This window comes from Pseudophryne corroboree, unplaced genomic scaffold (assembly GCF_028390025.1).
Source record: "Pseudophryne corroboree isolate aPseCor3 unplaced genomic scaffold, aPseCor3.hap2 scaffold_709, whole genome shotgun sequence".
Taxonomy (NCBI): domain Eukaryota; kingdom Metazoa; phylum Chordata; class Amphibia; order Anura; family Myobatrachidae; genus Pseudophryne; species Pseudophryne corroboree.
In genome coordinates this window covers 87570-112430 of record NW_026970292.1, presented here as the reverse complement: position 1 = coordinate 112430, position 24861 = coordinate 87570, and the positions used below count along the sequence as shown (strand labels likewise).

The 24861-nt window shown below is 49.1% G+C and overlaps 27 non-coding genes and 1 pseudogene across 27 annotated transcripts; all 28 read right to left on the bottom strand.

Moving 5' to 3' along the window:
* Positions 1-564: 564 nt before the first annotated feature.
* Positions 565-727, bottom strand: LOC135038363 (U1 spliceosomal RNA). The gene has a single exon (XR_010232733.1). It is a non-coding gene; the product is annotated as a U1 spliceosomal RNA (small nuclear RNA).
* Positions 728-879: 152 nt separating this feature from the next.
* LOC135038368 (U1 spliceosomal RNA) lies at positions 880-1043 on the bottom strand. The gene has a single exon (XR_010232738.1). It is a non-coding gene; the product is annotated as a U1 spliceosomal RNA (small nuclear RNA).
* A 673-nt stretch (positions 1044-1716) lies between these two features.
* Positions 1717-1879, bottom strand: LOC135038335 (U1 spliceosomal RNA). Its single transcript, XR_010232710.1, has one exon. It is a non-coding gene; the product is annotated as a U1 spliceosomal RNA (small nuclear RNA).
* A 152-nt stretch (positions 1880-2031) lies between these two features.
* On the bottom strand, positions 2032-2195 carry LOC135038375 (U1 spliceosomal RNA). Its single transcript, XR_010232745.1, has one exon. It is a non-coding gene; the product is annotated as a U1 spliceosomal RNA (small nuclear RNA).
* Positions 2196-2866: 671 nt separating this feature from the next.
* LOC135038348 (U1 spliceosomal RNA) lies at positions 2867-3029 on the bottom strand. The gene has a single exon (XR_010232723.1). It is a non-coding gene; the product is annotated as a U1 spliceosomal RNA (small nuclear RNA).
* A 152-nt stretch (positions 3030-3181) lies between these two features.
* Positions 3182-3345, bottom strand: LOC135038387 (U1 spliceosomal RNA). The gene has a single exon (XR_010232757.1). It is a non-coding gene; the product is annotated as a U1 spliceosomal RNA (small nuclear RNA).
* A 671-nt stretch (positions 3346-4016) lies between these two features.
* On the bottom strand, positions 4017-4179 carry LOC135038362 (U1 spliceosomal RNA). Its single transcript, XR_010232732.1, has one exon. It is a non-coding gene; the product is annotated as a U1 spliceosomal RNA (small nuclear RNA).
* A 152-nt stretch (positions 4180-4331) lies between these two features.
* LOC135038367 (U1 spliceosomal RNA) lies at positions 4332-4495 on the bottom strand. The gene has a single exon (XR_010232737.1). It is a non-coding gene; the product is annotated as a U1 spliceosomal RNA (small nuclear RNA).
* A 673-nt stretch (positions 4496-5168) lies between these two features.
* On the bottom strand, positions 5169-5331 carry LOC135038355 (U1 spliceosomal RNA). The gene has a single exon (XR_010232729.1). It is a non-coding gene; the product is annotated as a U1 spliceosomal RNA (small nuclear RNA).
* Positions 5332-5483: 152 nt separating this feature from the next.
* LOC135038374 (U1 spliceosomal RNA) lies at positions 5484-5647 on the bottom strand. Its single transcript, XR_010232744.1, has one exon. It is a non-coding gene; the product is annotated as a U1 spliceosomal RNA (small nuclear RNA).
* Positions 5648-6318: 671 nt separating this feature from the next.
* Positions 6319-6481, bottom strand: LOC135038324 (U1 spliceosomal RNA). Its single transcript, XR_010232700.1, has one exon. It is a non-coding gene; the product is annotated as a U1 spliceosomal RNA (small nuclear RNA).
* Positions 6482-6633: 152 nt separating this feature from the next.
* LOC135038373 (U1 spliceosomal RNA) lies at positions 6634-6797 on the bottom strand. Its single transcript, XR_010232743.1, has one exon. It is a non-coding gene; the product is annotated as a U1 spliceosomal RNA (small nuclear RNA).
* Positions 6798-7468: 671 nt separating this feature from the next.
* Positions 7469-7631, bottom strand: LOC135038347 (U1 spliceosomal RNA). The gene has a single exon (XR_010232722.1). It is a non-coding gene; the product is annotated as a U1 spliceosomal RNA (small nuclear RNA).
* Positions 7632-7783: 152 nt separating this feature from the next.
* Positions 7784-7947, bottom strand: LOC135038386 (U1 spliceosomal RNA). The gene has a single exon (XR_010232756.1). It is a non-coding gene; the product is annotated as a U1 spliceosomal RNA (small nuclear RNA).
* A 671-nt stretch (positions 7948-8618) lies between these two features.
* On the bottom strand, positions 8619-8781 carry LOC135038361 (U1 spliceosomal RNA). The gene has a single exon (XR_010232731.1). It is a non-coding gene; the product is annotated as a U1 spliceosomal RNA (small nuclear RNA).
* A 152-nt stretch (positions 8782-8933) lies between these two features.
* LOC135038366 (U1 spliceosomal RNA) lies at positions 8934-9097 on the bottom strand. The gene has a single exon (XR_010232736.1). It is a non-coding gene; the product is annotated as a U1 spliceosomal RNA (small nuclear RNA).
* A 673-nt stretch (positions 9098-9770) lies between these two features.
* LOC135038356 (U1 spliceosomal RNA) lies at positions 9771-9933 on the bottom strand. The gene has a single exon (XR_010232730.1). It is a non-coding gene; the product is annotated as a U1 spliceosomal RNA (small nuclear RNA).
* A 152-nt stretch (positions 9934-10085) lies between these two features.
* LOC135038372 (U1 spliceosomal RNA) lies at positions 10086-10249 on the bottom strand. Its single transcript, XR_010232742.1, has one exon. It is a non-coding gene; the product is annotated as a U1 spliceosomal RNA (small nuclear RNA).
* A 692-nt stretch (positions 10250-10941) lies between these two features.
* Positions 10942-11083, bottom strand: LOC135038358 (U1 spliceosomal RNA; annotated as a pseudogene).
* Positions 11084-11235: 152 nt separating this feature from the next.
* On the bottom strand, positions 11236-11399 carry LOC135038402 (U1 spliceosomal RNA). The gene has a single exon (XR_010232771.1). It is a non-coding gene; the product is annotated as a U1 spliceosomal RNA (small nuclear RNA).
* Positions 11400-12071: 672 nt separating this feature from the next.
* LOC135038326 (U1 spliceosomal RNA) lies at positions 12072-12234 on the bottom strand. The gene has a single exon (XR_010232702.1). It is a non-coding gene; the product is annotated as a U1 spliceosomal RNA (small nuclear RNA).
* Positions 12235-12386: 152 nt separating this feature from the next.
* LOC135038319 (U1 spliceosomal RNA) lies at positions 12387-12550 on the bottom strand. The gene has a single exon (XR_010232695.1). It is a non-coding gene; the product is annotated as a U1 spliceosomal RNA (small nuclear RNA).
* Positions 12551-13221: 671 nt separating this feature from the next.
* Positions 13222-13384, bottom strand: LOC135038323 (U1 spliceosomal RNA). The gene has a single exon (XR_010232699.1). It is a non-coding gene; the product is annotated as a U1 spliceosomal RNA (small nuclear RNA).
* A 152-nt stretch (positions 13385-13536) lies between these two features.
* On the bottom strand, positions 13537-13700 carry LOC135038397 (U1 spliceosomal RNA). Its single transcript, XR_010232766.1, has one exon. It is a non-coding gene; the product is annotated as a U1 spliceosomal RNA (small nuclear RNA).
* Positions 13701-14371: 671 nt separating this feature from the next.
* On the bottom strand, positions 14372-14534 carry LOC135038354 (U1 spliceosomal RNA). The gene has a single exon (XR_010232728.1). It is a non-coding gene; the product is annotated as a U1 spliceosomal RNA (small nuclear RNA).
* Positions 14535-14686: 152 nt separating this feature from the next.
* On the bottom strand, positions 14687-14850 carry LOC135038396 (U1 spliceosomal RNA). The gene has a single exon (XR_010232765.1). It is a non-coding gene; the product is annotated as a U1 spliceosomal RNA (small nuclear RNA).
* A 646-nt stretch (positions 14851-15496) lies between these two features.
* Positions 15497-15659, bottom strand: LOC135038346 (U1 spliceosomal RNA). Its single transcript, XR_010232721.1, has one exon. It is a non-coding gene; the product is annotated as a U1 spliceosomal RNA (small nuclear RNA).
* A 152-nt stretch (positions 15660-15811) lies between these two features.
* On the bottom strand, positions 15812-15975 carry LOC135038391 (U1 spliceosomal RNA). The gene has a single exon (XR_010232760.1). It is a non-coding gene; the product is annotated as a U1 spliceosomal RNA (small nuclear RNA).
* Between the last annotated feature and the right edge of the window lie 8886 nt (positions 15976-24861).

Below are 24861 nucleotides of genomic sequence, written 5' to 3'. Positions count from 1 at the left end.
CAGGGAGAACACATATTTTCAGATGAACATGGGAGGGCAGAAGGCTGCCTAATACTGAAGCACCCCCAAACAACAAACCAAATGCAACAACTAGTGCAAGCATTCCTGGGGGAAGGCCTGCAGCAGATGGTTTTGCATATGGTGATGTCATCCAAGCAGTGGGTCAAAGTTGGCTTCAACCCTCGTCTGCATATGAAAAGAAAAAAGGGATGTGCAGGGCATGGCGTCCTTTTGTGGCGCTTGGATGACCCCTAATTCGCATTAAACATCTCCACCCTCCTTCGGTGTGGGGCTCATGTTGGCTATGCCCCAGCCCCTGAAGCATTCAAGATGATTTCTTGCAGCAGCTGGGCACTGTAACAGCTCCAGAGCTGCTCTGTAAAACATGTAAAAGGGTGTGGGCCCTGCAGCACTACCTGTAGTATGCATTGTGCGTTGGAAGGCACAAAGTAAGCAGACGGGAGAGGTCAGGATAGTGCGCAAGGGCATAGAAGGGAGCGGCTCAAGAAAAGAGAAGTGGAAACAGACAGCAAACTAGGCTGGAGAAAGACCTGAGACAAAGAGATCTGAATTATATGAGAGCCGACCAGAGGAAACACAAATTATGCCGTCAAGTGTCCCACATTTGGGGAAATCGCAGGAGCAGCACACCCAGAGTGCAATGGGTGAGCCTTGCCCTGGGAGAAGCACCTTCCTGATCATAGTATCTCACCTGGCAGGTAAATAGGAGTTGGGCTAGAGCTGGGGAGGGTCGCTGCTCGTGCACCCCCCTGTCAAGTGAAGGAGATCCAACTGAGGCAGCACAAGGGAACTCTCGAAAGAAGAACAAGGCTAGAGGAAGATCTGAGACAAAGAAATCTGACTTTTACCAGAGCTGACCAGAGGAAAGCACAAACACAGTCCCCCACTACCACAAATAATGCAGTTGAGTTTCCCACATTTGGGGAAATCACAGGGGTCAGCATACCCAGAATGCAATGAATGAACCTCACCCTGGGAGAACAATCTTCATGACCATGGTATCTCCTATGCAAAATAAGTATGATTTGGGATAGGGCTGGGGAGGGCCGCTGCTCAGGCACATCTCTGTCAAGTAAAGGAGATTCAACTGAGGCAGCACAAGGGAACTCTCATCTGGGGACAACAACTGCAGGGAGAACACATATTTTCAGATGAACATGGGAGGGCAGAAGGCTGCCTAATACTGAAGCACCCCCAAACAACAAACCAAATGCAACAACTAGTGCAAGCATTCCTGGGGGAAGGCCTGCAGCAGATTGATTTGCATATGGTAATGCCATCCAAGCAGTGGGTCAAAGTTGGCTTCAACCCTCGTCTGCATATCAAAAAAGAGAAAAGGGGCGTGCAGGGCATGGCGGCCTTTTGCGGCGCTTGGATGACCTCTAGTTCGCATTAAACACCTCCACCCTCCTTCGGTGTGGGGCTCATGTTGGCTATGCCCCAGCCCCTGAAGCATTCAAGCTGATTTCTTGCAGCAGCTGGGCACTGTAACAGCTCCAGAGCTGCTCTGTAAGGCAAGTAAAAGGGTGTGGGCCCTGCAGCACTACCTGTAGTTTGCATTGTGCATTGGAAGGCACAAAGTAAGCAGACGGGAGAAGTCAGGATAGTGCGCAAGGGCATAGAAGGGAGCGGCTCAAGAAAAGAGAAGTGGAAACAGACAGCAAACTATACTGGAGAGAGACCTGAGACAAAGAGATCTGAATTATACGAGAGCCGACCAGGGGAAACACAAATTATGCAGTCAAGTGTCCCACATTTGGGGAAATTGCAGGAGCAGCACACCCAGAGTGCAATGGGTGAGCCTTGCCCTGGGAGTAGCACCTTCATGATCATAGTATCTCACCTGGCAGGTAAGTAGGAGTTGGACTAGAGCTGGGGAGGGTCGCTGCTCGGGCACCCCCCTGTCAAGTGAAGGAGATCCAACTGAGGCAGCACAAGGGAACTCTCGAAAGAAGAACAAGGCTAGAGGAAGATCTGAGACAAAGAAATCTGACTTTTACCAGAGCTGAGCAGAGGAAAGCACAAACACAGTCCCCCACTACCACAAATAATGCAGTCGAGTTTCCCACATTTGGGGAAATCACAGGGGTCAGCATACCCAGAATGCAATGAATGAACCTCACCCTGGGAGAACAATCTTCATGACCATGGTATCTCCTATGCAAAATAAGTATGATTTGGGATAGGGCTGGGGAGGGCCGCTGCTCAGGCACATCTCTGTCAAGTAAAGGAGATTCAACTGAGGCAGCACAAGGGAACTCTCATCTGGGGACAACAACTGCAGGGAGAACACATATTTTCAGATGAACATGGGAGGGCAGAAGGCTGCCTAATACTGAAGCACCCCCAAACAACAAACCAAATGCAACAACTAGTGCAAGCATTCCTGGGGGAAGGCCTGCAGCAGATTGATTTGCATATGGTAATGCCATCCAAGCAGTGGGTCAAAGTTGGCTTCAACCCTCGTCTGCATATGAAAAGAGAAAAGGGGCGTGCAGGGCATGGCGGCCTTTTGCGGCGCTTGGGTGACCCTTAGTTCGCATTAAACACCCCCACCCTCCTTCGGTGTGGGGCTCATGTTGGCAATGCCCCAGCCCCTGAAGCATTCAAGCTGATTTCTTGCAGCAGCTGGGCACTGTAACAGCTCCAGAGCTGCTCTGTGAGGCAAGTAAAAGGGTGTGGGCCCTGCAGCACTACCTGTAGTTTGCATTGTGTGTTGGAAGGCACAAAGTAAGCAGACGGGAGAAGTCAGGATAGTGCGCAAGGGCATAGAAGGGAGCGGCTCAAGAAAAGAGAAGTGGAAACAGACAGCAAACTAGGCTGGAGAGAGACCTGAGACAAAGAGATCTGAATTATACGAGAGCCGACCAGGGGAAACACAAATTATGCAGTCAAGTTTCCCACATTTGGGGAAATCACAGGGGCAGCACACCCAGAGTGCAATGGGTGAGCCTTGCCCTGGGAGAAGCACCTACATGATCATAGTATCTCACCTGGCAGGTAAGTAGGAGTTGGGCTAGAGCTGCGAAGGGTCGCTGCTCGGGTACCCCCCTGTCAAGTGAAGGAGATCCAACTGAGGCAGCACAAGGGAACTCTCGAAAGAGGAACAAGGCTAGAGGAAGATCTGAGACAAAGAAATCTGATTTTTACCAGAGTTGACCAGAAGAAAGCACAAACACAGTCCCCCACTACCACAAATAATGCAGTTGAGTTTCCCACATTTGGGGAAATCACAGGGGTCAGCATACCCAGAATGCAATGAATGAACCTCACCCTGGGAGAACAATCTTCATGACCATGGTATCTCCTATGCAAAATAAGTATGATTTGGGATAGGGCTGGGGAGGGCCGCTGCTCAGGCACATCTCTGTCAAGTAAAGGAGATTCAACTGAGGCAGCACAAGGGAACTCTCATCTGGGGACAACAACTGCAGGGAGAACACATATTTTCAGATGAACATGGGAGGGCAGAAGGCTGCCTAATACTGAAGCACCCCCAAACAACAAACCAAATGCAACAACTAGTGCAAGCATTCCTGGGGGAAGGCCTGCAGCAGATGGTTTTGCATATGGTGATGTCATCCAAGCAGTGGGTCAAAGTTGGCTTCAACCCTCGTCTGCATATGAAAAGAAAAAAGGGATGTGCAGGGCATGGCGTCCTTTTGTGGCGCTTGGATGACCCCTAATTCGCATTAAACATCTCCACCCTCCTTCGGTGTGGGGCTCATGTTGGCTATGCCCCAGCCCCTGAAGCATTCAAGATGATTTCTTGCAGCAGCTGGGCACTGTAACAGCTCCAGAGCTGCTCTGTAAAACATGTAAAAGGGTGTGGGCCCTGCAGCACTACCTGTAGTATGCATTGTGCGTTGGAAGGCACAAAGTAAGCAGACGGGAGAGGTCAGGATAGTGCGCAAGGGCATAGAAGGGAGCGGCTCAAGAAAAGAGAAGTGGAAACAGACAGCAAACTAGGCTGGAGAAAGACCTGAGACAAAGAGATCTGAATTATATGAGAGCCGACCAGAGGAAACACAAATTATGCCGTCAAGTGTCCCACATTTGGGGAAATCGCAGGAGCAGCACACCCAGAGTGCAATGGGTGAGCCTTGCCCTGGGAGAAGCACCTTCCTGATCATAGTATCTCACCTGGCAGGTAAATAGGAGTTGGGCTAGAGCTGGGGAGGGTCGCTGCTCGTGCACCCCCCTGTCAAGTGAAGGAGATCCAACTGAGGCAGCACAAGGGAACTCTCGAAAGAAGAACAAGGCTAGAGGAAGATCTGAGACAAAGAAATCTGACTTTTACCAGAGCTGACCAGAGGAAAGCACAAACACAGTCCCCCACTACCACAAATAATGCAGTTGAGTTTCCCACATTTGGGGAAATCACAGGGGTCAGCATACCCAGAATGCAATGAATGAACCTCACCCTGGGAGAACAATCTTCATGACCATGGTATCTCCTATGCAAAATAAGTATGATTTGGGATAGGGCTGGGGAGGGCCGCTGCTCAGGCACATCTCTGTCAAGTAAAGGAGATTCAACTGAGGCAGCACAAGGGAACTCTCATCTGGGGACAACAACTGCAGGGAGAACACATATTTTCAGATGAACATGGGAGGGCAGAAGGCTGCCTAATACTGAAGCACCCCCAAACAACAAACCAAATGCAACAACTAGTGCAAGCATTCCTGGGGGAAGGCCTGCAGCAGATTGATTTGCATATGGTAATGCCATCCAAGCAGTGGGTCAAAGTTGGCTTCAACCCTCGTCTGCATATCAAAAAAGAGAAAAGGGGCATGCAGGGCATGGCGGCCTTTTGCGGCGCTTGGATGACCTCTAGTTCGCATTAAACACCTCCACCCTCCTTCGGTGTGGGGCTCATGTTGGCTATGCCCCAGCCCCTGAAGCATTCAAGCTGATTTCTTGCAGCAGCTGGGCACTGTAACAGCTCCAGAGCTGCTCTGTAAGGCAAGTAAAAGGGTGTGGGCCCTGCAGCACTACCTGTAGTTTGCATTGTGCATTGGAAGGCACAAAGTAAGCAGACGGGAGAAGTCAGGATAGTGCGCAAGGGAATAGAAGGGAGCGGCTCAAGAAAAGAGAAGTGGAAACAGACAGCAAACTATACTGGAGAGAGACCTGAGACAAAGAGATCTGAATTATACGAGAGCCGACCAGGGGAAACACAAATTATGCAGTCAAGTGTCCCACATTTGGGGAAATTGCAGGAGCAGCACACCCAGAGTGCAATGGGTGAGCCTTGCCCTGGGAGTAGCACCTTCATGATCATAGTATCACACCTGGCAGGTAAGTAGGAGTTGGACTAGAGCTGGGGAGGGTCGCTGCTCGGGCACCCCCCTGTCAAGTGAAGGAGATCCAACTGAGGCAGCACAAGGGAACTCTTGAAAGAGGAACAAGGCTAGAGGAAGATCTGAGACAAAGAAATCTGACTTTTACCAGAGCTGACCAGAGGAAAGCACAAACACAGTCCCCCACTACCACAAATAATGCAGTCGAGTTTCCCACATTTGGGGAAATCACAGGGGTCAGCATACCCAGAATGCAATGAATGAACCTCACCCTGGGAGAACAATCTTCATGACCATGGTATCTCCTATGCAAAATAAGTATGATTTGGGATAGGGCTGGGGAGGGCCGCTGCTCAGGCACATCTCTGTCAAGTAAAGGAGATTCAACTGAGGCAGCACAAGGGAACTCTCATCTGGGGACAACAACTGCAGGGAGAACACATATTTTCAGATGAACATGGGAGGGCAGAAGGCTGCCTAATACTGAAGCACCCCCAAACAACAAACCAAATGCAACAACTAGTACAAGCATTCCTGGGGGAAGGCCTACAGCAGATGGATTTGCATATGGTGATGTCATCCAAGCAGTGGGTCAAAGTTGGCTTCAACCCTCGTCTGCATATGAAAAGAAAAAAGGGATGTGCAGGGCATGGCGTCCTTTTGTGGCGCTTGGATGACCCCTAATTCACATTAAACATCTCCACCCTCCTTCGGTGTGGGGCTCATGTTGGCTATGCCCCAGCCCCTGAAGCATTCAAGATGATTTCTTGCAGCAGCTGGGCACTGTAACAGCTCCAGAGCTGTTCTGTAAAGCATGTAAAAGGGTGTGGGCCCTGCAGCACTACCTGTAGTATGCATTGTGCGTTGGAAGGCACAAAGTAAGCAGACGGGAGAGGTCAGGATAGTGCGCAAGGGCATAGAAGGGAGCGGCTCAAGAAAAGAGAAGTGGAAACAGACAGCAAACTAGGCTGGAGAAAGACCTGAGACAAAGAGATCTGAATTATACGAGAGCCGACCAGAGGAAACACAAATTATGCAGTCAAGTTTCCCACATTTGGGGAAATCGCAGGAGCGGCACACCCAGAGTGCAATGGGTGAGCCTTGCCCTGGGAGAAGCACCTTCCTGATCATAGTATCTCACCTGGCAGGTAAGTAGGAGTTGGGCTAGAGCTGGGGAGGGTCGCTGCTCGGGCACCCCCCTGTCAAGTGAAGGAGATCCAACTGAGGCAGCACAAGGGAACTCTCGAAAGAAGAACAAGGCTAGAGGAAGATCTGAGACAAAGAAATCTGACTTTTACCAGAGCTGAGCAGAGGAAAGCACAAACACAGTCCCCCACTACCACAAATAATGCAGTCGAGTTTCCCACATTTGGGGAAATCACAGGGGTCAGCATACCCAGAATGCAATGAATGAACCTCACCCTGGGAGAACAATCTTCATGACCATGGTATCTCCTATGCAAAATAAGTATGATTTGGGATAGGGCTGGGGAGGGCCGCTGCTCAGGCACATCTCTGTCAAGTAAAGGAGATTCAACTGAGGCAGCACAAGGGAACTCTCATCTGGGGACAACAACTGCAGGGAGAACACATATTTTCAGATGAACATGGGAGGGCAGAAGGCTGCCTAATACTGAAGCACCCCCAAACAACAAACCAAATGCAACAACTAGTGCAAGCATTCCTGGGGGAAGGCCTGCAGCAGATTGATTTGCATATGGTAATGCCATCCAAGCAGTGGGTCAAAGTTGGCTTCAACCCTCGTCTGCATATGAAAAGAGAAAAGGGGCGTGCAGGGCATGGCGGCCTTTTGCGGCGCTTGGGTGACCCTTAGTTCGCATTAAACACCCCCACCCTCCTTCGGTGTGGGGCTCATGTTGGCAATGTCCCAGCCCCTGAAGCATTCAAGCTGATTTCTTGCAGCAGCTGGGCACTGTAACAGCTCCAGAGCTGCTCTGTGAGGCAAGTAAAAGGGTGTGGGCCCTGCAGCACTACCTGTAGTTTGCATTGTGTGTTGGAAGGCACAAAGTAAGCAGACGGGAGAAGTCAGGATAGTGCGCAAGGGCATAGAAGGGAGCGGCTCAAGAAAAGAGAAGTGGAAACAGACAGCAAACTAGGCTGGAGAGAGACCTGAGACAAAGAGATCTGAATTATACGAGAGCCGACCAGGGGAAACACAAATTATGCAGTCAAGTTTCCCACATTTGGGGAAATCACAGGGGCAGCACACCCAGAGTGCAATGGGTGAGCCTTGCCCTGGGAGAAGCACCTACATGATCATAGTATCTCACCTGGCAGGTAAGTAGGAGTTGGGCTAGAGCTGCGAAGGGTCGCTGCTCGGGTACCCCCCTGTCAAGTGAAGGAGATCCAACTGAGGCAGCACAAGGGAACTCTCGAAAGAGGAACAAGGCTAGAGGAAGATCTGAGACAAAGAAATCTGATTTTTACCAGAGTTGACCAGAAGAAAGCACAAACACAGTCCCCCACTACCACAAATAATGCAGTTGAGTTTCCCACATTTGGGGAAATCACAGGGGTCAGCATACCCAGAATGCAATGAATGAACCTCACCCTGGGAGAACAATCTTCATGACCATGGTATCTCCTATGCAAAATAAGTATGATTTGGGATAGGGCTGGGGAGGGCCGCTGCTCAGGCACATCTCTGTCAAGTAAAGGAGATTCAACTGAGGCAGCACAAGGGAACTCTCATCTGGGGACAACAACTGCAGGGAGAACACATATTTTCAGATGAACATGGGAGGGCAGAAGGCTGCCTAATACTGAAGCACCCCCAAACAACAAACCAAATGCAACAACTAGTGCAAGCATTCCTGGGGGAAGGCCTGCAGCAGATGGTTTTGCATATGGTGATGTCATCCAAGCAGTGGGTCAAAGTTGGCTTCAACCCTCGTCTGCATATGAAAAGAAAAAAGGGATGTGCAGGGCATGGCGTCCTTTTGTGGCGCTTGGATGACCCCTAATTCGCATTAAACATCTCCACCCTCCTTCGGTGTGGGGCTCATGTTGGCTATGCCCCAGCCACTGAAGCATTCAAGATGATTTCTTGCAGCAGCTGGGCACTGTAACAGCTCCAGAGCTGCTCTGTAAAGCATGTAAAAGGGTGTGGGCCCTGCAGCACTACCTGTAGTATGCATTGTGCGTTGGAAGGCACAGAGTAAGCAGACGGGAGAGGTCAGGATAGTGCGCAAGGGCATAGAAGGGAGCGGCTCAAGAAAAGAGAAGTGGAAACAGACAGCAAACTAGGCTGGAGAAAGACCTGAGACAAAGAGATCTGAATTATATGAGAGCCGACCAGAGGAAACACAAATTATGCCGTCAAGTGTCCCACATTTGGGGAAATCGCAGGAGCAGCACACCCAGAGTGCAATGGGTGAGCCTTGCCCTGGGAGAAGCACCTTCCTGATCATAGTATCTCACCTGGCAGGTAAATAGGAGTTGGGCTAGAGCTGGGGAGGGTCGCTGCTCGTGCACCCCCCTGTCAAGTGAAGGAGATCCAACTGAGGCAGCACAAGGGAACTCTCGAAAGAAGAACAAGGCTAGAGGAAGATCTGAGACAAAGAAATCTGACTTTTACCAGAGCTGACCAGAGGAAAGCACAAACACAGTCCCCCACTACCACAAATAATGCAGTTGAGTTTCCCACATTTGGGGAAATCACAGGGGTCAGCATACCCAGAATGCAATGAATGAACCTCACCCTGGGAGAACAATCTTCATGACCATGGTATCTCCTATGCAAAATAAGTATGATTTGGGATAGGGCTGGGGAGGGCCGCTGCTCAGGCACATCTCTGTCAAGTAAAGGAGATTCAACTGAGGCAGCACAAGGGAACTCTCATCTGGGGACAACAACTGCAGGGAGAACACATATTTTCAGATGAACATGGGAGGGCAGAAGGCTGCCTAATACTGAAGCACCCCCAAACAACAAACCAAATGCAACAACTAGTGCAAGCATTCCTGGGGGAAGGCCTGCAGCAGATTGATTTGCATATGGTAATGCCATCCAAGCAGTGGGTCAAAGTTGGCTTCAACCCTCGTCTGCATATCAAAAAAGAGAAAAGGGGCGTGCAGGGCATGGCGGCCTTTTGCGGCGCTTGGATGACCTCTAGTTCGCATTAAACACCTCCACCCTCCTTCGGTGTGGGGCTCATGTTGGCTATGCCCCAGCCCCTGAAGCATTCAAGCTGATTTCTTGCAGCAGCTGGGCACTGTAACAGCTCCAGAGCTGCTCTGTAAGGCAAGTAAAAGGGTGTGGGCCCTGCAGCACTACCTGTAGTTTGCATTGTGCATTGGAAGGCACAAAGTAAGCAGACGGGAGAAGTCAGGATAGTGCGCAAGGGCATAGAAGGGAGCGGCTCAAGAAAAGAGAAGTGGAAACAGACAGCAAACTATACTGGAGAGAGACCTGAGACAAAGAGATCTGAATTATACGAGAGCCGACCAGGGGAAACACAAATTATGCAGTCAAGTGTCCCACATTTGGGGAAATTGCAGGAGCAGCACACCCAGAGTGCAATGGGTGAGCCTTGCCCTGGGAGTAGCACCTTCATGATCATAGAATCTCACCTGGCAGGTAAGTAGGAGTTGGGCTAGAGCTGGGGAGGGTCGCTGCTCGGGCACCCCCCTGTCAAGTGAAGGAGATCCAACTGAGGCAGCACAAGGGAACTCTTGAAAGAGGAACAAGGCTAGAGGAAGATCTGAGACAAAGAAATCTGACTTTTACCAGAGCTGACCAGAGGAAAGCACAAACACAGTCCCCCACTACCACAAATAATGCAGTCGAGTTTCCCACATTTGGGGAAATCACAGGGGTCAGCATACCCAGAATGCAATGAATGAACCTCACCCTGGGAGAACAATCTTCATGACCATGGTATCTCCTATGCAAAATAAGTATGATTTGGGATAGGGCTGGTGAGGGCCGCTGCTCAGGCACATCTCTGTCAAGTAAAGGAGATTCAACTGAGGCAGCACAAGGGAACTCTCATCTGGGGACAACAACTGCAGGGAGAACACATATTTTCAGATGAACATGGGAGGGCAGAAGGCTGCCTAATACTGAAGCACCCCCAAACAACAAACCAAATGCAACAACTAGTACAAGCATTCCTGGGGGAAGGCCTGCAGCAGATGGATTTGCATATGGTGATGTCATCCAAGCAGTGGGTCAAAGTTGGCTTCAACCCTCATCTGCATATGAAAAGAGAAAAGGGGCGTGCAGGGCATGGCGGCCTTTTGCGGCGCTTGGATGACCCCTAGTTCGCATTAAACACCTCCACCCTCATTCGGTGTGGGGCTCATGTTGGCTATGCCCCAGCCCCTGAAGCATTCAAGCTGATTTCTTGCAGCAGCTGGGCACTGTAACAGCTCCAGAGTTGCTCTGTAAGTCAAGTAAAAGGGTGTGGGCCCTGCAGCACTACCTGTAGTTCGCATTGTGCGTTGGAAGGCACAAAGTAAGCAGACGGGAGAAGTCAGGATAGTGCGCAAGGGCATAGAAGGGAGCGGCTCAAGAAAAGAGAAGTGGAAACAGACAGCAAACTAGGCTGGAGAGAGACCTGAGACAAAGAGATCTGAATTATATGAGAGCCGACCAGGGGAAACACAAATTATGCAGTCAAGTTTCCCACATTTGGGGAAATCAAAGGGGCAGCACACCCAGAGTGCAATGGGTGAGCCTTGCCCTGGGAGAAGCACCTACATGATCATAGTATCTCACCTGGCAGGTAAGTAGGAGTTGGGCTAGAGCTGGGGAGGGTCGCTGCTCGGGCACCCCCCTGTCAAGTGAAGGAGATCCAACTGAGGCAGCACAAGGGAACTCTCGAAAGAAGAACAAGGCTAGAGGAAGATCTGAGACAAAGAAATCTGACTTTTACCAGAGCTGACCAGAGGAAAGCACAAACACAGTCCCCCACTACCACAAATAATGCAGTCGAGTTTCCCACATTTGGGGAAATCACAGGGGTCATCATACCCAGAATGCAATGAATGAACCTCACCCTGGGAGAACAATCTTCATGACCATGATATCTCCTATGCAAAATAAGTATGATTTGGGATAGGGCTGGGGAGGGCCGCTGCTCAGGCACATCTCTGTCAAGTAAAGGCGATTCAACTGAGGCAGCACAAGGGAACTCTCATCTGGGGACAACAACTGCAGGGAGAACACATATTTTCAGATGAACATGGGAGGGCAGAAGGCTGCCTAATACTGAAGCACCCCCAAACAACAAACCAAATGCAACAACTAGTGCAAGCATTCCTGGGGGAAGGCCTGCAGCAGATGGATTTGCATATGGTGATGTCATCCAAGCAGTGGGTCAAAGTTGGCTTCAACCCTCGTCTGCATATGAAAAGAAAAAAGGGATGTGCAGGGCATGGCGGCCTTTTGCGGCGCTTGCATGACCCCTAATTCGCATTAAACACCTCCACCCTCCTTCGGTGTGGGGCTCATGTTGGCTATGCCCCAGCACCTGAAGCATTCAAGCTGATTTCTTGCAGCAGCTGGGCACTGTAAACAGCTCCAGAGCTGCTCTGTAAGGCAACTAAAAGGGTGTGGGCCCTGCAGCACTACCTGTAGTTCGCATTGTGCGTTGGAAGGCACAAAGTAAGCAGACGGGAGTAGTCAGGATAGTGCGCAAGGGCATAGAAGGGAGCGGTTCAAGAAAAGAGAAGTGGAAACAGACAGCAAACTAGGCTGGAGAGAGACCTGAGACAAAGAGATCTGAATTATACGAGAGCCGACCAGAGGAAACACAAATTATGCAGTCAAGTGTCCCACATTTGGGGAAATCGCAGGAGCAGCACACCCAGAGTGCAATGGGTGAGCCTTGCCCTGGGAGAAGCACCTTCCTGATCATAGTATCTCACCTGGCAGGTAAGTAGGAGTTGGGCTAGAGCTGGGGAGGGTCGCTGCTCGGGCACCCCCCTGTCAAGTGAAGGAGATCCAACTGAGGCAGCACAAGGGAACTCTCGAAAGAAGAACAAGGCTAGAGGAAGATCTGAGACAAAGAAATCTGACTTTTACCAGAGCTGACCAGAGGAAAGCACAAACACAGTCCCCCTCTACCACAAATAATGCAGTCGAGTTTTCCACATTTGGGGAAATCACAGGGGTCATCATACCCAGAATGCAATGAATGAACCTCACCCTGGGAGAACAATCTTCATGACCATGATATCTCCTATGCAAAATAAGTATGATTTCGGATAGGGCTGGGGAGGGCCGCTGCTCAGGCACATCTCTGTCAAGTAAAGGCGATTCAACTGAGGCAGCACAAGGGAACTCTCATCTGGGGACAACAACTGCAGGGAGAACACATATTTTCAGATGAACATGGGAGGGCAGAAGGCTGCCTAATACTGAAGCACCCCCAAACAACAAACCAAATGCAACAACTAGTACAAGCATTCCTGGGGGAAGGCCTGCAGCAGATGGATTTGCATATGGTGATGTCATCCAAGCAGTGGGTCAAAGTTGGCTTCAACCCTCGTCTGCATATGAAAAGAAAAAAGGGATGTGCTGGGCATGGCGTCCTTTTATGGCGCTTGGATGACCCTTAATTCGCATTAAACATCTCCACCCTCCTTCGGTGTGGGGCTCATGTTGGCTATGCCCCAGCCCGTGAAGCATTCAAGATGATTTCTTGCAGCAGCTGGGCACTGTAACAGCTCCAGAGCTGTTCTGTAAAGCATGTAAAAGGGTGTGGGCCCTGCAGCACTACCTGTAGTATGCATTGTGCGTTGGAAGGCACAAAGTAAGCAGACGGGAGAGGTCAGGATAGTGCGCAAGGGCATAGAAGGGAGCGGCTCAAGAAAAGAGAAGTGGAAACAGACAGCAAACTAGGCTGGAGAAAGACCTGAGACAAAGAGATCTGAATTATACGAGAGCCGACCAGAGGAAACACAAATTATGCAGTCAAGTTTCCCACATTTGGGGAAATCGCAGGAGCAGCACACCCAGAGTGCAATGGGTGAGCCTTGCCTTGGGAGAAGCACCTTCCTGATCATAGTATCTCACCTGGCAGGTAAGTAGGAGTTGGGCTAGAGCTGGGGAGGGTCGCTGCTCGGGCACCCCCCTGTCAAGTGAAGGAGATCCAACTGAGGCAGCACAAGGGAACTCTCGAAAGAAGAACAAGGCTAGAGGAAGATCTGAGACAAAGAAATCTGACTTTTACCAGAGCTGAGCAGAGGAAAGCACAAACACAGTCCCCCACTACCACAAATAATGCAGTCAAGTTTCCCACATTTGGGGAAATCACAGGGGTCAGCATACCCAGAATGCAATGAATGAACCTCACCCTGGGAGAACAATCTTCATGACCATGGTATCTCCTATGCAAAATAAGTATGATTTGGGATAGGGCTGGGGAGGGCCGCTGCTCAGGCACATCTCTGTCAAGTAAAGGAGATTCAACTGAGGCAGCACAAGGGAACTCTCATCTGGGGACAACAACTGCAGGGAGAACACATATTTTCAGATGAACATGGGAGGGCAGAAGGCTGCCTAATACTGAAGCACCCCCAAACAACAAACCAAATGCAACAACTAGTGCAAGCATTCCTGGGGGAAGGCCTGCAGCAGATTGATTTGCATATGGTAATGCCATCCAAGCAGTGGGTCAAAGTTGGCTTCAACCCTCGTCTGCATATGAAAAGAGAAAAGGGGCGTGCAGGGCATGGCGGCCTTTTGCGGCGCTTGGGTGACCCTTAGTTCGCATTAAACACCCCCACCCTCCTTCGGTGTGGGGCTCATGTTGGCAATGCCCCAGCCCCTGAAGCATTCAAGCTGATTTCTTGCAGCAGCTGGGTACTGTAACAGCTCCAGAGCTGCTCTGTGAGGCAAGTAAAAGGGTGTGGGCCCTGCAGCACTACCTTTAGTTTGCATTGTGTGTTGGAAGGCACAAAGTAAACAGACGGGAGAAGTCAGGATAGTGCGCAAGGGCATAGAAGGGAGCGGCTCAAGAAAAGAGAAGTGGAAACAGACAGCAAACTAGGCTGGAGAGAGACCTGAGACAAAGAGATCTGAATTATACGAGAGACGACCAGGGGAAACACAAATTATGCAGTCAAGTTTCCCACATTTGGGGAAATCACAGGGGCAGCACACCCAGAGTGCAATGGGTGAGCCTTGCCCTGGGAGAAGCACCTACATGATCATAGTATCTCACCTGGCAGGTAAGTAGGAGTTGGGCTAGAGCTGGGGAGGGTCGCTGCTCGGGTACCCCCCTGTCAAGTGAAGGAGATCCAACTGAGGCAGCACAAGGGAACTCTCGAAAGAGGAACAAGGCTAGAGGAAGATCTGAGACAAAGAAATCTGATTTTTACCAGAGTTGACCAGAAGAAAGCACAAACACAGTCCCCCACTACCACAAATAATGCAGTCGAGTTTCCCACATTTGGGGAAATCACAGGGGTCAGCATACCCAGAATGCAATGAATGAACCTCACCCTGGGAGAACAATCTTCATGACCATGGTATCTCCTATGCAAAATAAGTATGATTTGGGATAGGGCTGGGGAGGGCCGCTGCTCAGGCACATCTCTGTCAAGTAAAGGAGATTCAACTGAGGCAGCACAAGGGAACTCTCATCTGGGGACAACAACTGCAGGGAGAACACATATTTTCAGATGAACATGGGAGGGCAGAAGGCTGCCTAATACTGAAGCACCCCCAAACAACAAACCAAATGCAACAACTAGTGCAAGCATTCCTGGGGGAAGGCCTGCAGCAGATGGATTTGCATATGGTGATGTCATCCAAGCAGTGGGTCAAAGTTGGCTTCAACCCTCGTCTGCATATGAAAAGAAAAAAGGGATGTGCAGGGCATGGTGTCCTTTTGTGGCGCTTGGATGACCCCTCCTTCGGTGTGGGGCTCATGTTGGCTATGCCCCAGCCCCTGAAGCATTCAAGATGATTTCTTGCAGCAGCTGGGCACTGTAACAGCTCCAGAGTTGCTCTGTAAAGCATGTAAAAGGGTGTGGGCCCTGCAGCACTACCTGTAGTATGCATTGTGCGTTGGAAGGCACAAAGTAAGCAGACGGGAGAGGTCAGGATAGTGCGCAACTGCATAGAAGGGAGCGGCTCAAGAAAAGAGAAGTGGAAACAGACAGCAAACTAGGCTGGAGAAAGACCTGAGACAAAGAGATCTGAATTATATGAGAGCCGACCAGAGGAAACACAAATTATGCAGTCAAGTGTCCCACATTTGGGGAAATCGCAGGAGCAGCACACCCAGAGTGCAATGGGTGAGCCTTGCCCTGGGAGAAGCACCTTCCTGATCATAGTATCTCACCTGGCAGGTAAATAGGAGTTGGGCTAGAGCTGGGGAGGGTCGCTGCTCGTGCACCCCCCTGTCAAGTGAAGGAGATCCAACTGAGGCAGCACAAGGGAACTCTCGAAAGAAGAACAAGGCTAGAGGAAGATCTGAGACAAAGAAATCTGACTTTTACCAGAGCTGACCAGAGGAAAGCACAAACACAGTCCCCCACTACCACAAATAATGCAGTCGAGTTTCCCACATTTGGGGAAATCACAGGGGTCAGCATACCCAGAATGCAATGAATGAACCTCACCCTGGGAAAACAATCTTCATGACCATGGTATCTCCTATGCAAAATAAGTATGATTTGAGATAGGGCTGGGGAGGGCCGCTGCTCAGGCACATCTCTGTCAAGTAAAGGAGATTCAACTGAGGCAGCACAAGGGAACTCTCATCTGGGGACAACAACTGCAGGGAGAACACATATTTTCAGATGAACATGGGAGGGCAGAAGGCTGCCTAATACTGAAGCACCCCCAAACAACAAACCAAATGCAACAACTAGTGCAAGCATTCCTGGGGGAAGGCCTGCAGCAGATTGATTTGCATATGGTAATGCCATCCAAGCAGTGGGTCAAAGTTGGCTTCAACTCTCGTCTGCATATGAAAAGAGAAAAGGGGCGTGCAGGGCATGGCGGCCTTTTGCGGCGCTTGGATGACCCCTAGTTCGCATTAAACACCTCCACCCTCCTTCGGTGTGGGGCTCATGTTGGCTATGCCCCAGCCCCTGAAGCATTCAAGCTGATTTCTTGCAGCAGCTGGGCACTGTAACAGACCCAGAGCTGCTCTGTAAGGCAAGTAAAAGGGTGTGGGCCCTGCAGTACTATCTGTAGTTTGCATTGTGCATTGGAAAGCACAAAGTAAGCAGACGGGAGAAGTCAGGATAGTGCGGAGGGCTGGGTCAGTTGATTGTGGGCGAGTTTGTAAGCCATTGGCGGTGGCAGCGGGTATCGGCTCAGAGGCAGTAGCGGGCATTGGCTAAGGGTCATGGGCAGGATTCGGCGGACATTATGGCTGTAGTGCCTCACTAGCCACTGACCTCACCGCACGCCACTGTGGGACAGATGTAACATGCAGAGAGAGGTAGATTTGGGAGGGGGAATGTCCTAGCATAACTGTTAATTGCAGTGTAATACTGTAATTCAGCTGTGCAGCATTTGTGGCTAAATGTCAAAGAAGCCAGTATTTACCCTGCATGCAAAACAATAAATGTATTTGAACATACCTCCCAACTATCCCAATTTTTGCAGGACAGTCACTTTTTTGGGGAATGTCCAGCTAACCCAAACACCCCCCCCCCCCTTTCCCATGGGGAAGGGGGTGGATGGGGGGTGGAAGGCTCCCTGTAGCTTGTTGCTCTGCAAATATGCACATTGTGGGTAATTCAGACCCGATCGCTAGGGTGTGTTTTTTGCATCCCTGTAATCAGGTAGTTGTCGCCTACAGCGGAAGGGAAAATTTGCTGTGCAGGTGTGTGATCACATGTGCACAAGAGCTGCACAGCTCAGCACTTACTCAGCCATTGAGGTGACGTCACAAATCCTCCCACAAAACGCCGGGTCCCTCCAGTGTTTTTCCGGACACTCCCTAGACACATTCAGTTGCCACCCACACAAACACCCTCTTCTTGTCAATCTTCTTGTGATCTCCGGGCCGTCGCACTTACGCATTGTGGCGCATACGCATGTGCAATGCAAACCAGATTGCCCGCTGGGTGAAAATAAATTGAAGCGATCTGGTCTGAATAAGCCTCAATCTCTATTCACGGGAGACAGAGGGGCTGGGGCATGGCCAGCAGCTCACAGAGCACCTATAATGACAAAAATGGGAGACATGGCTCATGATCGCGATATACCTGCGAAGGTACGCCCTCTACTGATTGACAGGCAGAGGCATTCGTATTTTCTGCGGGGCACCCGGAGAAAATGTAGGCACATGCACAGGATGGACCCTGCGTATATGCCCCCATCCTCTTCATAGTTTTTGCGGTTGGAACGCGTATTACGATCCAAACTGAATTAGGCCCTATGTCTTATATACACGAGCAGTGTGAAAACATCAATCGATGGGGGTAATTCCAAGTTGATCGCAGCAGGAATTTTGTTAGCAGTTGGGCAAAACCATGTGTACTGCAGGGGAGGCAGATATAACATGTGCAGAAAGAGTTAGATTTGGGTGAGTTATTTTGTTTCTGTGCAGGGTAAGCCCCACACATTAATGCCCTTTGGAACATATTATGTCACTCACCACAATATCTGTGATACACTATGCCCTACAGTAAAGCTTCTAATTACTTTTACAAAAACTGCTCAATGCCAAGAGTTTCACGTGCTGGGTGTCATGCTCATTGCCAGGGGTTTCACTCTCTGGGTGTCATGCTCATTGCCAGGGGGAACGCAGTAGGGGGTGTTATATAGTAAGCACCACTATGGCATAGTATATAGCATTATATATATTGTGAGCACTGGTGATGTTGAGTGCAGTAGAGCTGCTGCTGGGTAATTACAATTTACTACAACCACCAATATATTCTGCTGCACTATATATATGCAAAGCTAATTCTGCTGGGTAATTACAATTGACTACAACCACCAATATATTCTGCTGCACTATATCTATATTTGCAAAGCTAATTCTGCTGGGTAATTACAATTGACTACAACCACCAATATATTCTGCTGCACTATATCTATATATGAAAAGCTAATTCTGCTGAGTAATTACAATTGACTACAACCACCAATATATTCTGCTGCACTATATCTATATATGCAAAGCTAATTCTGCTGGGTAATGCAAATTGAAACATTATTGCATAGTATGTGATTTTTAAGTACTTTTTTAAAGTTTTGAATGATATAGACCCAGTTTAATCTTTGTGGAATGCCTGGTTGTTGTTTTTAAGGTAATTTATTGCCTGGCATTTGAGGGGGTGGGGTGTGGTTACAGATTTCAATTATTGGTTTCACTTGTAATAGTCTTCTACTTAAGTCCAATGGTGTAGGCTGTGCAAAGCCGTTTGGCTGTGCATTTATTGATCCAAGCGTGCATTTTTATCAAAGCGTGATAAAATTGACACATAACAGCAGCGTTCAATCAGCGTTAATTTATCTTCAGCTGATATCGATTGTGAATTGACGTTTCTTCTCTTCTTGTCACCTACAGGTAATTACAATTGACTACAACCACCAATATATTCTGCTGCACTATATCTATATATGCAAAGCTAATTCTGCTGGGTAATGCAAATTGAAACATTATCGCATAGTATGTGATTTTTAAGTACTTTTTTAAAGTTTTGAATGATATAGACCCAGTTTAATCTTTGTGGAATGCCTGGTTGTTGTTTTTAAGGTAATTTATTGCCTGGCATTTGAGGGGGTGGGGTGTGGTTACAGATTTCAATTATTGGTTTCACTTGTAATAGTCTTCTACTTAAGTCCAATGGTGTAGGCTGTGCATTTATTGATCTAAGCGTGCATTTTTATCAAAGCGTGATAAAATTGACACATAACAGCAGTGTTCAATCAGCGTTCAATCGAAGTGAAAAAGAAGGAAAACAGAAGCACACCAATCTAACAAAACAAAGAAAACTGAAGAACTAATAACAAATGTGAGTCACTTACTCCTCAGATCACTCACCTCCTGATTGTTGCATCTGATTACATAGCACAGAACTACCTTACTTGGACATTTCATAAACCATCCATTTCACCTACAAATGCCTGTATCTGTATTATTGTAATTTTGTTTTTTAAGCACAGCTGCACCAATGCAATTTTACCTGCAAACACTTAAAACATCTAACATAATTACCATTGCTTCTTAAACCTCTCACAATCCTTTCATTTCTTACACTCCAAATACATTTCTGCACCCACTTTATCTACGCTTTTGACTCATTTCATACTAAATCTACACCCCTTGAGCCTACACTGCTTTTCTCACCTGCATTTCTGCAATTCTTCTGCTCGGATTGCCTTACAGTCTCCTCTCCTACTTCCACTACTTCAACCTATTTACCTACTTAACACTATGTCAAGGTTTTCTTATACTCCCCACATCACTCAGTGTCTACCTAATAATGTATCTTTATCCTTCCCCACTAGTCTCCTCCACCTCCTCCTCTCTCCCCTCCTCTGTCTCCCCTCCATCCCTCTGTTTCCTTCCCCCACCTTTCCTGTTACCCCACTTTCATTCACCTCTGCCCCATGGTCCTGCTACCCCACAACTCAGCCCTGCTCCCTCTCTCCCTTCCCTGTCACCTCCCCACACCCCCATCCACATCACACTGACCTCCCTCCCTGCCCACCTCCTGCAGTTTCCCCTCCTAGCTCAGGCACCCGTACCATCACTACTCTCTCATCATCCCTGCCCTCAAAGTTAATCCCACCTCATCGCTACAGCAACCCTGAAAATCTAATTCACATCTCTCCCACAAACTCATACCCCCTATCCTGTGCCCTCTGGAATGCCAGATCTGTTTGTAACAAACTGGTCCCCACTCATGACCTTTTCATTTCCAACTCCCTACACCTACTAGCCATTACTGAAACTTGGATTATGCCCTCTGACACTACTTCTGCTGCTGCTCTCTCTGCTGGGGGCCTTACATTCACACACACACCCCGACCTGGGGGTCGCCATGGGGGTGGTGTTGGGGTCCTTTTACCTTCTAGTTACTCCTACCAACTCATACCACCAGAACCATCCCTTATATTCTCTACATTTGAGGTCCACACCATATGCCTCTTCCAACCAGTCCATCTTAGAGTAGCTGTCATTTACCGGCCCCCTGGCACTGCTTCCAAATTCATCGACAACTTTGCTTCCTGGCTTCCTCACTTCCTCTCTTCTGACATTCCCACCATTATCCTAGGCGATTTCAACATCCCTATTGACATCCCCACACAATCCCCTGCCTCTAAACTCCTTAACCTCACCTCTTCACTTGGTCTCTCCCAGTGGACCTCCTCACCCTCCCATGTGAATGGGAGCTCACTGGATCTGGTCTTCACTCACCGCTGTGATATTTCTGATTTTTCCAACTCCCCATTTCCCCTCTCTGACCACCACCTGCTCTCCTTCAACCTATCTCTCTCGACTTCCCCATCTCTACCTCCTAAGGCTACCATCACTAAGCGTAACATTGAAGCTATTGACACCACATTCCTTTCCTCCCTGTTTGACTCACTTCTCTCTCCTATTCTCTCTCTCTCATGCCCTGAACAAGCCACTTCCACATACAATGCTTCCCTTACTTCTGCTCTTGACTCTGTTGCTCCACCAACCACTATTCACCCTTGCAAATTAACACCTCAACCCTGGCACACCAAATGCACCAGATATCTGCAAAAATGCTCATGTACTGCTGAGCGACACTGGAGGAAATCACGCTCTAAGGCAGACTTCCTCCATTTCAAACTTATGCTCTCATCCTTCAGTGCTGCCCTTTCTCTTGCTAAACAGTCATACTTCAAGAACCTCATCTCCTCCCAGTCTTCCAACCCCCGGCGCCTCTTTGCCACTCTCAACTCACTCCTCTGCCCACCTCCACCTCGTCTCCCTTCCTCACTCTCTGCTCTTGACTTTGCCACTTACTTCACATCCAAAATTGACTCCATACGTCAGGACATCACATCACACCAGACTATCAGTAACCAGCCTTCTCCCATCCCTTACCAACCCTCCCCATCCCTCGCACCAACTCTGTCATCTTTCTCCCATGCATCTGGAGAGGAAGTCATGGCCCTCATTCGTTCCTGTCCCCTCACCACCTCCCCACTTGACCCTATCCCCTCCCGCCTCCTTTGCCACCTCTCTTCTTCTGCTTGTTCCCATCTTTCCCACCTTCTCAATCTCTCCCTCTCATCAGGCACTGTCCCCTCTGCCTTCAAGCACGCTCTCATCTCTCCTATTCTTAAAAAACCTACCCTTGATCCAAACACTATCTCCAACTACCGACCCATCTCTCTCCTCCCTTTTGCCTCCAAACTCCTTGAGCGTATTGTCTACAACCGCCTTACTTCCTTTCTTTCCTCACACTCACTGCTTGACCCATTCCAGTCTGGCTTCCGTCCTCTCCACTCCACTGAAACTGCCCTTACAAAAGTATGCAATGACCTCCATGCTGCTAAATCTAAGGGACACTACTCTCTACTTATTCTACTTGATCTCTCTGCTGCTTTTGACACTGTGGACCATCCTCTCCTACTGCAAATCCTTCACTCCATTGGTTTGCGTAACACTGCCCTCTCTTGGTTGTCGTCCTACCTTTCTGACCGTTCATTCTCTGTCTCCTCTCATGACTCCACCTCCCCCTCACTTCCACTAACTGTAGGGGTACCCCAAGGTTCTGTCCTTGGTCCTCTTCTCTTCTCTCTCTATACGTCCTCACTAGGTAAGCTCATTAGTTCTTTTGGTTTCCAATATCATCTCTATGCTGATGACACTCAAATCTATCTTTCCTCTCCAGACCTCTCCCCTACTCTCCTCACTCGTATCTCCAACTGTCTCTCTGCTATCTCTTCCTGGATGTCCCAGCGCTTTCTTAAACTTAACATGTCTAAGACCGAGCTGATCATCTTCCCTCCCTCCCGCATAATCTCACCTCCTACAATCTCATTATCTATTGATGGCACTACTATCTCCTCTACCCCCCAAGCGCGCTGTCTTGGAGTAATCCTTGACTCCTCCCTCTCCTTCAAACCACACATTCAGCACCTCTCACAAACCTGCCGTTTTCATCTAAAAAATATTTCCAGGATCAGACCCTTTCTGACCCAGGATGCTACTAAGACTCTTATCCACTCACTGGTCATCTCCAGACTGGACTGCTGTAATCTCTTCCTGACTGGCATTCCTGACAAATACCTCTCTCCACTCCAATCTATCCTCAATGCTGCTGCCCGGCTCATTTTCCTCACCAAACGCACTACGTCCACCTCTCCTCTCTTACTAGTCCTTCACTGGCTCCCCTTCCCTTTCAGAATCCATTTCAAGCTTCTCACACTTGCTTACAAAGCCCTCACCCACTCCTCTCCCATCTACATCTCTGATCTTATCTCGCTTTACACTCCCACCCGTCCTCTTCGCTCTGCTAATGCACACCGACTCTCCTGCCTACGGATTACTTCCTCCCACTCCTACCTCCAAGATTTTTCACGTGCTGCACCACTTTTCTGGAATTCCCTACCTCTCCCCCTCAGACTCTCCACCTCTCTACAAAACTTCAAACGGGCTCTCAAGACCCACTTCTTCACCAAACCCAGCCAAATCTCATCCTAAACCTCTGTTCCATGCTCTCTATGTACCCCATCTGTCTCACCCTGTCTGTCTACCCCTCCCTTTTAGAATGTAAGCTCTCACGAGCAGGGCCCTCTTCCCTCATGTGCTTACTCTTTTCTTACTTTAATAATCTTCAGCTGCACCAAATCCAGCAGTCTTCTGCCACCTGATACTTATTCCAGTGTCATCTGCTGATGTAGCTATGTTTATTTACCCTGTACTTGTCCTATATTGTCGTCAACTGTAAGTTGCTGTTTTCCTGTTTGATTATTTGTTTATGTACTCTGTAATTGGGCACTGCGGAACCCTTGTGGCGCCATATAAATAAAGGATAATAATAATAATAAATAATATAATACATAGCAGTACGGTACAGTAGGCCACTGCTCTACCTACCTCTGTGTCGTCAAGTATACTATCCATCCATACCTGTGGTGCATTTTAGAAAAAAACATGTCTCGGCAGAGCAATCTATAAATCCATCATTTTTCAGACAGCAACAGTGGGTATTGTAATAGTCACCCAATCCATCACTTTTATAGGGTTACATGCACCCACATGCTACAGCCTGTCTCAATAATTTTACTGTCACGCTGTGTGTGTTTGTGTTTTTATTTGGGTATTTTTTGTTGTTGTAGAACTACAGGTACCAGCAAGCCCGTTATTTCCCCGCCTGCTGGTACTTGAGGTTCTCCAAGTACCAGCAAGCGGGGGAGGCTTGCTGGGCCTTGTAGTTCCACAACGAAAAAACAATATTCTTTTTTTACACACATGGCTATCAGCCCGGCACCCACCACCCAGGGGTGCTGGGGACAGCCTCGGGCTTCACCCCTGGCCCTTGGGTGCCTCGAGGGGAGGAACCTCTTGATTTAAGGGGTCCCCACTCCTCCAGGGAACCCCGGCCAGGGGTGACTAGTTGGAGGGGTAATGCCAGGGCCGCAGGGACCTACATAAAAGTGTCCCCCGGCTGTGGCATTATCTCTCTGGCTAGTGGAGCCCGGTGCTGGTTTTAAAAATATGGGGGACCCCTACATCTATTGTCCCACGTATTTTTGGAACCTGGACCGGTCTAAGAGCCCGGTGCTGGTTGTCTAAATACGGGGAACCCCTGTCCAATTTTTCCCCCAGTATTTAAATAACCAGGACCGGCTCAAAGAGCCCGAGGCTGGTTATACTAAGGAGGGGGGGCCTCACGCATTTTTTTTAACCCATTCAGACCCTTCTCCTTTAAGTTAATGGAAGCCCTGGACAACAAAATTGCATTCATGTCCTCCTCCCTCACCCTTCCCAGTCCCAAACACTCATTTTTTTTTTCTTTAAAAATTTATAATATATAACGAGAACAATGAGCAGGCAGGCAGCGGGCATTGGCGGCATCGGACTGAGATAGAAATTAGTGGTGGAGGGCTGGGTCAGTTGATTGTGGGCGAGTTTGTAAGCTATTGGCGGTGGCAGCGGGTATCGGCTCAGAGGCAGTAGCGGGCATTGGCTAAGGGTCATCGGCAGGATTCGGCGGACATTATGGCTGTAGTGCCTCACTAGCCACTGACCTCACCGCACGCCACTGTGGGACAGATGTAACATGCAGAGAGAGGTAGATTTGGGAGGGGGAATGTCCTAGCATAACTGTTAATTGCAGTGTAATACTGTAATTCAGCTGTGCAGCATTTGTGGCTAAATGTCAAAGAAGCCAGTATTTACCCTGCATGCAAAACAATAAATGTATTTGAACATACCTCCCAACTATCCCAATTTTTGCAGGACAGTCACTTTTTTGGGGAATGTCCAGCTAACCCAAACAACCCCCCCCCCCCCTTCCCATGGGAAAGGGGGGGGGGTGGAAGGCTCCCTGTAGCTTGTTGCTCTGCAAATATGCACATTGTGGGTAATTCAGACCTGATCG